General features: G+C 39.8%; 1 protein-coding gene across 3 annotated transcripts in view; it reads left to right on the top strand.

Moving 5' to 3' along the window:
• The window catches only part of LOC119131313 (synaptotagmin-2-like), a 42,192-nt gene that overhangs the window by 7,407 nt on the left and 18,890 nt on the right, over positions 1–15,895 (top strand). Inside the window, exon 1 of one of the 3 annotated variants that reach the window (XM_037265653.1) lies at positions 12,693–12,865. The exons of the other annotated variants lie outside the window; for them this stretch is intronic. The gene's annotated coding sequence lies outside the window, so the exon portion shown is untranslated. Of the gene's footprint in view, positions 1–12,692; positions 12,866–15,895 lie in introns of those variants that run through there. 3 annotated transcript variants of the gene reach the window in all.

The following is a 15,895-nucleotide window of genomic DNA, read 5'->3' as shown; positions in this document are numbered from 1 at the left end:
GGGAGGGAAAACACTCATTTGGAAACTACTGACACTAATGAATGATTCTGAATAAAATAATACTAATTGTTATAATTAAAATGCCTCTTAAAGGAGACAGTTTTAGTTTGAATGGGTTTGGTGATGGATTGATGGATTTTTTTGTATCCATGTAGTAAAAAAATTCAGGACAACCTTAATAAATTTTTGAATGAGTGGCATTCATTGAAATGGGTTGTGTCAACCATTTTTTTTATGTTTCCAACTAATTATAAAATACATAATGAACTTTCACAATACAGCAATTCAGAGCTCCTCTCCTATTTGATTTTAGCTGCAGTTTTTTTTTTTTATGACGAACAGCTCTACACTTGTCTAACTACTGTAAAGGATTTAGGTTGGTGTTGATTAAGCTGTCGCACGCAATAATCATCGTTTAACTTTCTTCTTAAATTGTTTGCTATACACTGAATGTAGCTTTTTATCACAAGGATAAGAGATAATATCATTCTAGGCCAGAAGATCATGATAACCAATTCTCACTTTTCAGCCTGGGACTAAGCAAGATTTAGTGTTTGTCATTAATAAAAGACAGCAGTATTTTTTCTGCGTAGTATTTTGTGCAGAAACACAGTTACGTTCCCAAAAGCATTGATTGCTCTTGTCTTCTCTTCGCTTCGCTTCATTGATCCGTGATGCCGCGCTCAGATTCCGAGGCTACACGAGGGCAGGTGATAACGCACTCGGATGTGGGACCGGGGGTTGTGGCAGCATCCTTAAAGCATAACCTCCCATTTATCACCGAAACATTGCCTCATTCCTTTTGCACTGCATTGATTCTGCAGCACTGGACATAAAGCACCCCAGAAAAATATATGCTACAAAGTGTCATGTTTTTAAGGCATCTGAAACACTTTCAGCTGAGACAGTAAATCAAAGGAATGTGCTTAATGTGTATTAAATTGCATTACGTTACCTTTCTACCCTCTTCCCTATGCTCGTATGCTTCAGAGGGCATTGCCTAATTTAGGACTTAATGAGTGCTTAATTGAAAACGCATCTCTGTCTACTGTACAGCAGATATGAATTAAATATTGCAACGGTGTAGGTCAGCTCACGTAGAAGAACGCTCTTAATTCACAAGGTTCAAAAGTAACCAGTCCTTTAAGGAACAGAGTAACTACAGTTGTCATCGACAAAGCATGTGAGCAATCATGGTGGAAATTAAACAACCTATTAAAGCCACAAGTATTTGTAATTAAATCCAGCATGTTGTGGCTCATGCAGTGTGAGACACAGAAAGCCGTTAATGCACTGAGACCGACATAATTATGCAACAACAAGAGTCACTTTTAATGTGGCACAAGTGTAGCTCATCATGAGGAGTGAGCTGTCACCCTCAATTTGCGTTGGACCGGTGGCGCCGTGCTTTCCCATATTTGGGCCTCGTGATGGATTTCTCGGACAACGTGAAGGTTGAACGACCCCCACGAGGAGACGCTTGGCTCGTCACTTGCGGCTTGTCATTTGTCCTACAATATCTTTGACCAAATTATGCAGAGCCATAAGAAAGTCCCTCTTGCGGCTCCTTTGTGTCCCTTTCTGGCCTCATACTTAGGTGGAACGCTGTTTGGAGGCTTGCTGATGTGTTACTTGCATGCTTGTCTGTCTGTATATGTGCTCAGATTATGATTGACCAGCAACCAGTCAAGGGTGTCATCTGACTTTTGCCCAAAGTCAGCTGGAATAGACTCCAGTACTCCCCGTGACCCCAAACAGGATAAGTCGTGTTGGAAATGGATGGCTGGACAATCACAAAACAGTGGCAGTGATGATTATGCTATCCCAATACCTCTTTGTATTTTATTATACTAACATATATCATAATGTGCACCATTTAGTTTGTTTCATAAGATAGCTTCTGTTTTGAAATATTTTTGAGAAAAACCTTGGAAAAAAATGGTAGGGTCTTTTCTAACCACTACATGTACAGTAGACCATGGTAGCCTATGCAATTGATTATGTTGCGTCAGACACTCTGAAGAAAAAGGGCATTACTGCAATCAATTTGACATTATACCGTATGTAATGTTAGACTCCTGGGCTGTTTATTGATTTCCTCCAACTCGTTTGCATTACAGACAAGGAGATCTATTATGTGGGTTTTAAGGTTCTGGCTCATTTGCATTGGTCTTTGCCTAAATTTAAAAAACATGGTTCTTTTAGGATTATAAACTCTATGCAACTAGTTAGTAGTTGTATACATTACAACTGTATTGTTCCATGCATGTTGTATGAAGGTTTATAACTTACCATAACTTTGGTGCTAATTTTTATTAGCCGTTTACGGCATTTAACTAACGGATGTTTGTTGTTTAATGGATTGTTTTGCCAGTTTTGCATGGAACAACAGCTTGAAAGAACAGAGGGATGAATGAACATCTTTTAATGAGAACATTATTTGTCTTACAAGTGGTTGTCAAGTGCCCTAACAGATAGTCTTGAGTGTAACAATGAGAACATGTGAACACTTGTTTTTATGTCTTCAAAACTTTTTGATTTAGCTTCAATTTTATTTTTTATTTCCTAAATATTTTTTTCCCCAATTTTAGTTTTAGTTAATCAATTAGCTTTTGTTAACTGTAATAACCTCGGTAGGCATGGGAATTGTTAAAAGGAAAAATTGAGTTTTAGATTCATTGAGCGGGGAATAAATATAAGCACTATATCTTGGAAATGATATTCATATTAATAGTATTAGAATACACAGAAAAGCCTACTTCACAACTAACAACGAACTAGGCCAAAGTATACAGGTCTCATGATAAGTCTGATATTGACAATGACATGTATCTCAAATACAACCAGCAAAGCCTTCTGGATCAATCATGCAGGCGTTATTCTCTTTTACTCATTCTCGGTCGTTTGGATGTTTTGGGGCTAAAACGGGGTCCAGTGATGAACTTGAGCCCCTGGCATGGGTGGCCCACCCCCACTTTTTGAGTTCTGAGTGCCGTCAATTTCAGTCCACAGCAGATGGCAGTACTGGACAAAATGGCAGCCATCTGAGATGGAGTTCTCTGCTTAATTCCTAATCCACAAACAAAATATGAATCCGAATACCGTGTTTAAACTAGTGGGATTAGGCAACATATAGAACATATACAGTAAATGAAAATGTATTATTATTAGCATCATTATTATTATCATCATCATTGTTATTGTCATTATCATTATAACCTCATCAGTAGTAAAAATATGTTGACCAGTGTAATTTTGGGGATGTTGGGGATGGCGAGTGGTTCTACTGAATGAGTGAATACTACTAATACTAATACTACTAACTACTGAGGGATTGGTTGAAAACAAGGAAGCAAAATATGAGAACAGATTTCTTGTTCTCTTCTCCTTTGTTGCCGGCCAGTATAGAAAGTAATTACTTCATTACAATGCAGGCCCTTGTCAAATATTCATTTTAGTCAATGCAATGAGGCCGCTAAAAATTGGATTGCCATAGTTTGGACACCATTGCTTTAAAGTGCATAACCCTACCCCCTGAAATAATCAGACTTGAAAATCGTTTAGAACCAGAATTGAAATGAGGAAGTGGAACTAAGGTAGCTTGTCTAATGTGCACCACAAAAACCAAATAGGTCTTGCGCACGGCATGGAGCTGCGTGTATTAACCTGACTTGGCAGCTGTGCTTTGGGGCTACAAATAAGTTCTTATTCAGGGCCATCAAAATGCATACATCGACGGGTGTTGACATTGTGGTTCACATTTCTATACTTTATAAACTCTAATTATGCACCATGGCGAAAGAGAAAATGGACTTAGTAATGATGGAACATCAAACATACAGGTGATGGAAGTAGGAGTGCTCCCGCAACATTCTGCATCCTTTTAGCTGCTTTGGAATGATTCTATGATAGGATTGCATTAAACACTATCATGAAAATGTATACAGAAGAAGTCACGTATGGGTTACTGCTCTTCCCGTAACCATAGCCACTATCACGATTGCAAAAGTCGGACAAGTGCTCTTTAAGACTTTATCTCTTGTGTCAGTACTGTGTGTATCAGCGTGTAAAAGAAGTGTCATCAATTGTTGGTTTGTGCTGACTGTAAAAGACTCCCACAGTTAACAATCTGTCATGTTGGCAACTACCATTATGCTCTTTAGCTCACGCACGACACTCTAGGAGGCTCTTCAGGCTAACAGTACAATTAGTTGTTTGTTTAACATTTCTAATATTTATGTATATCTTGAATTGGCTCGATTAAGCTACACATCCCCAGCTTACCTTTAATACGCAGAACAAATGAGCTATTATTAGCCCACATACGTGTCCATATTTATGCATGTGTGTAAAATTATGACAGGGCGTGATTCTTAAATGTGTTCGCCTCGCTGCCTCCTGGCTCCATGTTAAACCCCTGCATTGCAGCACTGCCAGTGGGATTTCAGCAAGCACGCCCCCCCCCCCCCCCCAACTCATCGTCGTCACAATAGAGAGATTAAATTTGGGCCACATCCCTCCCATTTGGAAAACACCCACTCTCACACGTGCACATTTCCTCATGCTCATATTAACACTGCAGAGGATCCGCACTAGTCTCTTGTGGTCTACCCCTTCTCCCAACACACACACACATGAATCCTTTTCCCTGCCAGAACGGGGGAAACTGTCACGGAGAGCCACGTGTCGTGGAGACAGATGCAGACAGAGCCAGAGAAAGAGAAAAAGACAACACCGGGGTCCTGAGGGGCGAAAGAAATTCAAGTGCTGGCTGAGAAGCTGAACAGTAATCTTGGTGAAGAATTGAGTGGCCCTGTCATAATAAAGCATGGCACTTTAAGGTTTCATTTAAGAAGCAACACACATCCGCAGCATAAAAGTTAATGCAGGCAATCCATTGTGTGGATAAAAGCACTGCCCAGAAAAACGCTTTTGTATACGCCTTCAAAAAGTCATGAATGATATATGTGCAAGGCATTCTGCAATGACTAAAATAGTCAAGTCTGCATATGATTCAATATTTAAATACAAATATTTGACTAGATATGTTTTCAGCTGCCACCAGTATATGGCATGGGCAGTCATTGACCTGTAATGACTGGAGAAGAGTAGGACAAACATCTTTAGTACTAATAATACACATAGGGCTCTTTGTACTATCTCAGAATGAACCAAGAAGTAAAATAATCAAATTCAATAGGAGTCATTCGCATGTGTCTGACTTATTGTTTTTGCTAGGGGAATATATACTTAACAATGGCAAGTGCATCAGGGAAATAGTGGGTAGAATCATTTTAAGCACTCTCCACTAACGTTAACTGTGACATTTGTGCTAACCCAACATGAAACAAGTTCCGGCTGATCCATCAGTATTAAAGATCAGGACAACAAATCCAACTCGCCATTAGGCTGAACGTAGTGAGTCGTAATTAGAGGGAGCCGTGTGTTTATTTCTTTTCAACAAGCCAGTCTCATCTTGGGCTAATGAGAGACAATGACATCCAAAGTGTGTCACTCACTCTATGTCCAGTCGACTCTGTAATTTTGTTTAGGTTGCCGTCATTGGAGCAAATCCAGCTTCAGAAAACGGAAGTATGATATCAGTTTGGAAGGCTTCATTGTCTCATGTGTACATGAGACTGTCACCACATATTACACAGCATGCGCTTACTGCATGAGAAACATCTGTAGTGATAAACCTATATTGTAAATTGGACTGCTGGTATTGTCTTTTAAATGCAGACTTTAGTAATTACTTGGAAGCAGTAGGTTCTTCTTCTTCATTTGGTCTTTTCTGTATCATATCAGGACCAGGCAGATACGTCCATTTTTCAAAATAGAATTGCCTTCAGACTCCTGATGCGCACTCAAATATTTTTATTCAGACTCTTTGTGAGGCCCGTTACCAAATGGCCCGGTGGTTGTGGGCAGTTGATCTGGGATTGCACATAGGTGATACAATTTCATTTATCATCATCTGACCTACAAACCACATAAGCTTAAGAATCTGATGTTGTGGTGGATTATTAGAAAATGACATATCTCCTCGACCAGACACACTTTAATTATTAATCAACAAGGATTTCACACGTGGATGAATTGTTCTATGCGTACTTTTCATGACCTTGTGCTTGAGTTCTGCAGTGTTCATTTTGAGTCGTTCACACAAGGGCTAGTAATGGATATCAAGCGCTTTCATTAAATTTCATTTGGCTTCTCCAGTAAATTGATCAGTGTCTTTTAGCATCACAAATAGGAAGGGGAATGATCCAATTATGGTAACCAAGCAATTCCATTCTACCTGATTGTATCTGGGAATCAGCGAATCAGAGCCAGTCGCCCCTGTCATAAAGCCAATTTACAATTTTCCAAGCCGTGTTTTGGACTTTATATTTTTCCTCATCGGGTGAGATGAGATTTTTGAAGTAGCTTTAATAGCATACTCTACATGGCAAATATTATACCATCTGTCATGACTCTGATTGTTCTTCATGGCAGGCATTTATTTAAAAACAATATTGGTTGGAATTGTTTTTTGTTTGACCTTTTGATATAAAAAAAAAAAAAAATGCAGCAGTCATTCTCATGAGAGTGTTCCATTGTAAAGGAGCGTTAAAACTGCTGTCACAGCCGACGCTCAGCTGAATGCAGACGAATCCCGCTGACATTTTGCCAGTATTTCTCTGGAGGACTGCAGGTATGTCACGTGTCAGAGCCACACCTGTCTTATGTCTATTTGGTAATATTATTCACCCAAAATCCACAGGAACTGTTTTGTATTTTTAACAATGCTGCTTTCAGTCTCAGCAAGACCCTCCGAGGATCATTACCTTTTGTTGTCATTTTATGTAGTCGCAGACTATTACGAGTAATGTCCACTATCAGAGAAGATGCTGCAAAATCAAACAACAATGCCCCCGAGTGTTTCTCTCTGTCTCACTAATGCTCTATAAATAGACAGTAGTGTAGTTTTTCTTCCATAACCTCTGGTGATCACAGTAACGTTATCAATTCTTACAGAAGCTCATTTGCTTCCATCTTATGCTGTTCTGTCTCGCTTACACAATACTTGTAGTCCCATTTTGGACTGCTTGGTTTGCTATGTATTTAGGGTGAAATAATGCAATTTACCTGGTTTTGTGAACCCCACCTTTTTTTGCTCTGGACAGTAGATGCCCTAATCCTACTGTACTTAGTTTAAATACTTTACTAGGGTTGGTTAGCTTCTTCATTCTTTTTTAGACCACTGCATTTAAGGTTGTCTGTGATGCTCGTAGGGATCCGACAAGAAAAAAAGAACACAACAGACCTAACAGATAAACCTTCAGGCAATTGATACTTTTCAATAGTGCTAGCTGATTTCTTGTCTTGGCATGCACAAATTGAACTTACTTATCTACACCCTTGGATGTATTTCAAGTGACAATCACAATGAAGCAATTAAGCCCAGCGAGTCATGAAATGAATGGTTTACCAACGTGGAGAGCCAAGATTCTGCACAGGAATAGTTGAATTGGGCTCATTATAAAATTTGTCCCCTCGTGGCAGCAAACAGTTACAAGCAGTAGATAGCTGCTGGACACGTTGACAATATGTTGTTGGTGTCTTTAAACATGTGACCTAAAATATAGTGAACTATAGTTGAAGGAATATGAAAAAAACTCAGAAGACGTAGTAATGTAATGTTTTAAACTTATAGTATATGCTCCTCTGGTGTTGAAGTATCATTATGGTTCATACTTTCTTTGCAACATTTTGGGAATATTCTTCTTGGTAATCTTGACTGTTGAGAAGATATGATGATTATGATTATTATTATCGTTATTATTATCATCATTATTATCAATTTTCTGAAACTCAGGAGGTTCACAGGCGTGCTGGAGCTTATCCCAGCCGATTTTGGGCAGTAAGTTGAACTGCTATATTATATTATATTATATTATATTATATTATATTATATTATATTATATTATATTATATTATATTATATTATATGTGGCTTGATGTTTGTAACAAACCAATCCACAGTTTTAATGAGAGAAGCCACACAATTACTAGCTCTATAATCTTCTTCTTCGCCTTCTTCTTCTTCTTTTTTGCCATCTTCTATTTTGCAACACAAAATGTTTGCAATAACCGACTCCGATTCTACCAGTGGCCACACGTAAGGAAAGCCATGTGGAAAAAAACTAAACAAAAAAACAATAACCCTTAGGTAAGAAATAACAGCAGCAATTTGACTGCTGATTAAATAAAGCTGCTCCTTTTAGACCAACATGAACACTGTATTTCCTTTGCAGGATGTCGGACTGGCATCTTTTTCATTGTGAATACCTCCAGCCATTCCTTCAATATTTAACATTTGCCCGTAAGTGTTCCACTAGCACAGATCTTGTGTGTGTGTGACCGTGTGGAACCTCTGTGTGGCACAACACTGTGCAGCATGCAAACTTAAAGGTCGCGAGAGAAGTAGGGTGGGGGGAGGAAGGGGATATTCTTCAGTTCATCATTTTAGTCCAGTGTCATTGTTGTGACCGTCCTCTTTATGAGGGCACACATCACTGCACTGTCCATCCTCTGTGGAAGGAATAACATCCATCTTGCTCGCCTTTCTGGCCTTCCTGCGTGCTGACTAAAAGCCCCGGTCCCAATGGCTAACTCACCATCAGTATGTGCGTTTGTTTTTTGTTTTTGTTTTTGACAATCACGTGTCATTGAAACGCACTGAATGTGCCTCAATAAATAAAGATTCTGTGAATCTCCAAACATTCTGTTCTTGTGACGTATCTATTTATACATTCAACAAATTCATTCGTGATGCCCTTGAGTGCACAGAGCTGACTCACAGACAGAAGTGAGCAGTGGTCTCCCATGACAGGATTTGACCCTCTTCCCAGATCCCTCCTTCTTATGCACAGATGCAATCTAATTTCCTAATTTGCTGTGGTCATAAACGCCACAGGGAAACTGTACCCCCAACACAATTAGAAGACTGTCTTACCACGTTCATTTACAATAGTTTTTTATCATGAGTCATGACAATCCATTTTTACCCAATACACACACTTAAATAGGGATAATTGGAAAATACATTTCATCATACATCCAACATACATTACTCACCAATGAGGAGGTATCCAAAAACAAAATTGACACGGCTGATTTTTTTGCGGCGGCAGTTGGTAGTGACCATGGGAGACAAAGGTGTGTCTGCACCGGATAAGTGTACTACATAGTTTACTGTAAGATTGGCTTTTGTGTGTGTGTGTGTGTGTGTGTTACCTTCATCACCAGCACACTCGAGCACTCAAATGATTTATCAAAGTCATTTCCATGAGTGATGGAATTGGGCAACGTCAAGCTAATAAACTCCTGTAGACAGCCACCGTGCAAAGAAGGATGGACTCTGCTTTTATATTAGCAGAACTTCTATAATCATTCACCATGTTTCAGCCCATTGCGCCTTTTTCTTATTATGAACATTGATCATTCGTGGCTACTGTGTTCACATGCCTTAGGGTACTCTTGGTTACAATATTAAGCACCATTAGAGATTTTGGACCTGTTTCTGTATGTGACCCTGTGAGTTCAAACATGATTCCTTTGAGAAGGCTATTTAACCTTTGGGTTACTGGGATTTCAAATGAATTTTCCTCTCAGTGTGTGTATGTGTATAGATATATATATATTTTTTTAAATTGTGTAGAGCAATCACAACTAAAGAAAGCATTGCATTGTTGCACTTTCTTACATTTCAACAACAGCCAGTCACATGCAGAGAGCCACATCTAATCCACTATTGATATCTGGCTCACATACTGAAGTGTAGCATTCACAGATTTCCAGCTGCAACAATGCTCCACTGCTTCATATTTAGAGAATCAATCTTGAGGGCTGAGTCGATAACAGTAGATTCTCTCGTCTGCCTGGGCATGTCTGCTCTGTGTATTTTATCACAGCTTGAATTATCTATTTTCCCTGCCGTTCCTCCTCCTTTATTCCATTTTCTGTTTTGAGGGTTTATGTGACATAAGCACTCTGTCAGGCTGTTAAAACACATCACACCAGAAGCATATGATATAGCATTTAATGTTTGGTACAGCAACAAATGTCACAGCATTACAGTGGCTTCCATTTGATGCGTTCTACGCTCCACAATTAGTTTTTACAACTCATATGCCTTAGTATATAAAATGTATTCTCACTTGCTCTGAACCCGCTTGCTATGGCCGGCTTAGTTCAACGCTTACACAATAAAATTATGATTATAAGATTATTTGCTTCCCGTAACAGACAGTGGTGAAGATCTACGATAGTGGAAACCTTCATACTGGTCATGACATACAGTATCGCTATCAGTCTGTGAGTTAGGGTTATGTCTCCTGGGAAATATGCCACTGCTGAGCCGCTTGGGTTTACCCAGCATGCCCAGGATGTTGCATGGATCAATATAATCTTTCCTGGACAGACCGATCTGCTTGTCTTCACGCTACAAGAGAATAAGATCTTTTTCTATGTACAGGCATGTGCACAATCTCATACAACTGATCAACTATTACTGTTAAAACGTTGAACAAAACTAGTAGAACATTTTTGGTTTATGCTCACATTTTTCACAAGTTGAATTCTAATAGTTTTTCTATGCACACAAAAAGTGTATGTCTCTCAAACAATAAAATGACACTCTAAAATGTCTGGGAAGGTCAGAAAATAGTCAGCGTAATGTTATATACTGTAGGGAAATGGAATCTTCTCCCATATACACCAATCCAGAGCACGCCCGGTGCGTTTACTTGCCATGAAAGAACTGGGATGTTTTAAGCTTCCAGGAATTGTGTACATCTCATTGCAACATGGAGGTGTGCATGCTGCAACATGAGATGGTTGTCACAAATGATTGGCATAACTGTCAGGTATCTCTGTGCATTCAAAATGTCATCCATAAAATGCAATGTTTGTTGGCCATAACATTACGCTGGGCCATAACCCCACCCACTGCCACCATGGGCCACTGGATCCAAAACTTTGACAGTAATTAGCAAACCGCTCACCCACACAACGTCTTTCAGGCTGTCTGCCATCTGCCTGGTGCAGTGATAACCCAGATACATTCGCGGAGAGAACGCCACTCTCTCAAAGTGTCAGACGCCATCAAATATGAGCGTTTGCTGTTTTGATGATGAACTGCAGTGAGGTCAAGGGTTAGGATTAGGGTTAGGCAGTCGTAAAAGGTAAAAGTAACATGAAAATCTGGAGGAAACATGGAGGCTAAAGGCAACAGGGCACTGGGAGCAGTTAGCCTCAAGATAGCTGGATGGCTCCAGCAGATACCAGGAAAAATCTGACATCTAAGTGCAGAAGAGTAATACTAGGAACACCTAATGTAGTGACTAACCCTGTATAGTTGCTTCCCGGGATTGATGAATGATTGTTATGACATGCGCCTTTGCACTTAGAATCCGAGTTCTGCTGCTAGTGGTACAAAAAAGATACTTGCAGGTTTCTTTTCCTTGACACTGTAAATAACTTGGAACACAACGGCAATCAGAATGATCTCATTTGGGGTGTAGGCACAGTTGAAAACCTTTATCAATCCTAAATATCTCATTCATACAACTCTGAGAAATGCAATATAGCCTTTGGTCATGATACAAAGTAGATTCCTCTGTATGCAGTTAGATGTTAGGAAATTACAAAATGTTGCCTCACGATGTCTTACTGCTTTTTCATTGTAAGAGATTGCGATTTTATTGATTTTTTTGGTCCAAGTGCCCATTTCTGGCTAATAAGAAAGGTGATTCACTTAAGGGACAATGATAATTCTTGGTGACACACTGTTCCACCCGCAGGGTTGCAAAGTGTCTGGCTCAGCGTTGGTGTTAAGTTAATGAGTGTGTCACGTCTCGTCATTAAGCCAGCAGATTTATACACGCCCTGTCCACTGTAATAGGAAAAATAGGCAGTTGAAGCTGTTTGAGTGGCCTTTGGAGATTGTTCAGACTGAGCCTTAAGATTTTAGAGTTTTCAATCTTAAAAGCTAGATTTATGTATTTTTCTTATGGCGCAAAAAGAAATATTGTAATGCGAGCTTGTCATTTGAATAACTCCATGTAAAACTGTTTTTTTTATGCATCATTTCCTCTGTTTATATTTGTGCCGTGCTTATGAGTCCAAACTCTGTTGACAGTGGGAGTGGTGCGTGCTCAACCACATAACACTGATAAATGTATAAAGACAGCATGCAGCCTACGGATGCTGTGATAAGCAGCCAGCAAATGTCTTCTTTTCATCTTCATCCTATTATGCCCAGGTCTCATCTTTTTTTTTTGTTTGAACTCCTTTGCAACCCCGCCCGTTTGTTTATGCTAATGCAACTCCATCACCTTTCAGAACAGCGATGTCGTTAAAAGCTAGAAACACTCATGTCCGTAGTGCATGAGGATGCATTTGGGTTGCCCGCGTGCACCGGGACGCAGAGTGCTGCATACAGCACCTTGTGAGCAGCATCGCAAATCAGCTGAGTACCGAGCACTAGAGTGGAGGGAGGGATGGAAAGAGAGTGTGGGGAAGGGATGGGAGAGGAGCGGTGAGGGTGAGGGATCCATGAAAGAGATAGAAAGAGGAGGAGGGGACTGAAAGAAACAAAGGTGGGGGTAGTCAGAAGACTGTGTGGGTGGGTGGGGGTGCTGGGGGGGTTAAGTAGTGGTGCAGTGGAAACGGTGTGGAGAGGACTGCAGTTGCTGGTACTGATGGGAGAGCGGTCTAGGGACATTCAAAAAACATTTCATCATTAATCCTAAGTGCCTCTTTGGTGAATGGGATAGCCTGTTGTGGGGGACAGGATTACGGAATCACAGTATTGCTGGTAAGGGTGTGTTTTAACTCTCTTCTCAGCATATGCTTGGATACTTTCTCTCTGAAGAGTCAGGAATCGAGTGATGGGATTTGAATGCTTCTGCTTGCCGAGGGATGATCGTTGCATGTGCTACTTTATTCTGTACGTTTGTTGCCCATGCATGTGATGCAAACTTTACTCAAGAAAAGCGATAGGGGATGGGGTCTCAATCGGGTTTACTTGACAGATGACACGCCTCTTTCCCAAAGAGGGTCCACGAGCGTGTCCTGCTGAGAGATGCTTCGCTTGACACAGAGAATTACAGCATCTCACAAAATTGCCTTGATCAGTGAAATAACACCAAGTGGAGCTAAAAGAACTGACACTAAAATAATCCCTCCCCCACTGTATTTTGCCATTATGGAGCAAAACACACGGCAGGAAATGTGCTCTTATTCTTGTAAGCAGTCAGGAGGCTGACAGTTGTGCTGAAGAGGGGAGAACAAGAGGTGGGATTTTATAAAGTGCTGCAGGATGCTCTTTTTTTTTCTTCTTCTTCTTTCCCCAACGTCTCTCATGGGACATATAACACTGGCAGCACTGAGGTGACAGTACCAAGGACAAAGCCTATCTTGGGCTGCTTGTAATTCCACATTAGGCCTGTCATTAGAAGAGATTTTAGTGAATTAAATTCATTTCTACATTAATCTCAATTCCTATAAATAACTATGTAGTGTTACTGAGAGCCTGGAGGGTTGGAATATGTGCTTGTGAAGCAAATATGGTTTCGTTTGCACAGTTTCTTCAAAGAGAATATTGGCCGATATTTGGAGTGGTCACATGATCACTCAACTTTCTGAAGCAATGTAAACAATTGCACGGAAGATCCTATATTTGGTAGCTCCAACATATGTTTACCTCTGCAGTAGCAAGAAGCAGAGGGTCGTTTGATGCTGAGCTCTCTGGCTGTAAAACATTCAGGCAGGCTCATTAAGTGTGAACCGCAGGCTGCCGCATCCTGTGGCTATCACACTGACAAATACTCTCAGAGTCTCTCATGCAAACCCAGAAAAATGAGGATGCTTTGAGGTTCACCAATCTTATTTCTGTCTTCAATTGACTCCCGTTGAGAAGACAGCAGGAGCCCAAAAGCTTGGTCTGCTCAATGAGTAAGAAAGAATAGAAGCACATTCCAAATTATTCTTTTGTAGTCTGTATTGTATCGTTGTTGGAGTCCTCGTGGAACCACTTGTCCTGATGTCACATGCTGTTTTTCCCCAACCTGGTTTGTTGGTGACAATGGCAATGTCAGATGTGTCACCAAATGGCTTCATGAACCAGTTGTTTAATATTGGGCTGAAACTACACCGACTTTAAATTTCTTAAACAAATAAAATACCTTATTTAAAATAACAATGTCATCTAGAGGAGTAAAATAATACTAAAACTGGTTCATGAAGCATATTTGAAGCTTCATTTTCCCATCACAAGCCACCAGGCTGATGGTGCAATGTCAGCAGTTTCATCTTCAAAACAAAAAAAACTCAAAAATGAAAGCTTGTCTCTTATGTGACAATTGCTGAGATATTTTTCCATATTCATGACGAGGAAATAGTCAAGCAGAGCATTACACTAACCAGACAAGCCTGACAGCTTGTCTCATGAAAGACGTAGTTTGAGGGGGGGAAGCCAATTTGGCAAAGCGATGATAGAACCTACATGGGTTAAGCCAAACATTTCCAAATAATCATATACAGTGAATGAACGTGTAAAGTAGTATCAGGGCCACACTGCTGATTAAAGTGTGCTAATTTCTTGTGAATAAAAATTTTTTTTTTTAGTTTGCTTAAATAGTTTCATCACGTTGGTGTAGACTGGTTCCGTTCAATATGATATGTAATAACTAATGTTGCAAAAATGGGTTAAAGTATTTCCAAAGCAAGTCTTTTTCTCTACATAGCCATTTTTACTGTACAACACTTGCTCGACTTCAGAAACATTTGGTGTGTACTTATTGATATACTATAAAATATTTGTGAACTCAAGCAAAGAGGGAACGACTTGAACGTAGTCATAAAGACTAGAGAGATTAGTTCGGAAATACGCTCCGAGGGCGCACTGCTTTACTCCAAACATTCGAAAACCCAGAGTGTTGTTCAAATCTGACATTCAGTTAGTCAGAGAGCACCAAAAAAAAAAAGGAGTGCCAGAGAGCGCGCTGTAGCCGCTGCAACTGGGGGCACGGAGCTGTGTTAGGAAATTAATGGGAGGGGAGCATGCTCTGCCTCTCCGAACACACACTCTCAGAGTGGTGTTAAGATGTCAGAGTGAAATTCCGAATGCACCGTAACAGCTATTTGTCGGCCATGTTGAACAGGTTGATATTCCCAATGCATTTTAGTGGTAATTAGTACTAGTACTAGTAATTAGTAGATTAACTCTAATCAGCACCTGCAAAATATGAATTTAGATATAATTCAATATTTGTTAAAAAGACTTCTTGGAATTCCGAGCAACGTGGCAGAATATCACTCAATTGTATTGCAGTGTGCGGATTCTGCAATTCATTTTGTTTCAGTTCTTGAACTGCAGGTGAACATAAACATCATAGATGTAACACGTTAAAAAATGTCATCTTGCATCACATTTAAAACAAAAAATTACGTTTCCAGGTAGAGATTTTGACTGCACACATAGGTGTGTAAAATTGTTTGACATTTTTATTCAATAAAAACCAAATAACAATAACAAAAGAACCTGGCTTACATGAAGTAGTGCCTCTTTCATCACGCTCTTTGGATTGTCTGTACAAAAAGTTTAAAAAACAATTTTTCTGTATCTCCCTGTCATCTCCACTGGTTGCCTGGCAACTGCTAAAGACCAAAAATAGTACCTCCCTGAAACTTTATACAGAATTAGGAAAAACTGAAATCATTTGTTAAGTGGTGAGCTTGAGAAGTAGCATCTTTGAAGCCTGACACGGTTGTTGATGTTTTTATATTCCTGTCTTAGTCACCAATTGCTTCAGTCTCTTTTTCGTTTCGCTCTTCAACTCTCTCC

The sequence above is a fragment of the Syngnathus acus genome, chromosome 2, assembly GCF_901709675.1.
Source record: "Syngnathus acus chromosome 2, fSynAcu1.2, whole genome shotgun sequence".
In the NCBI taxonomy this organism is placed as follows: Eukaryota; Metazoa; Chordata; class Actinopteri; order Syngnathiformes; family Syngnathidae; genus Syngnathus; species Syngnathus acus.
This window is presented reverse-complemented; position numbering and strand designations above follow the sequence as displayed.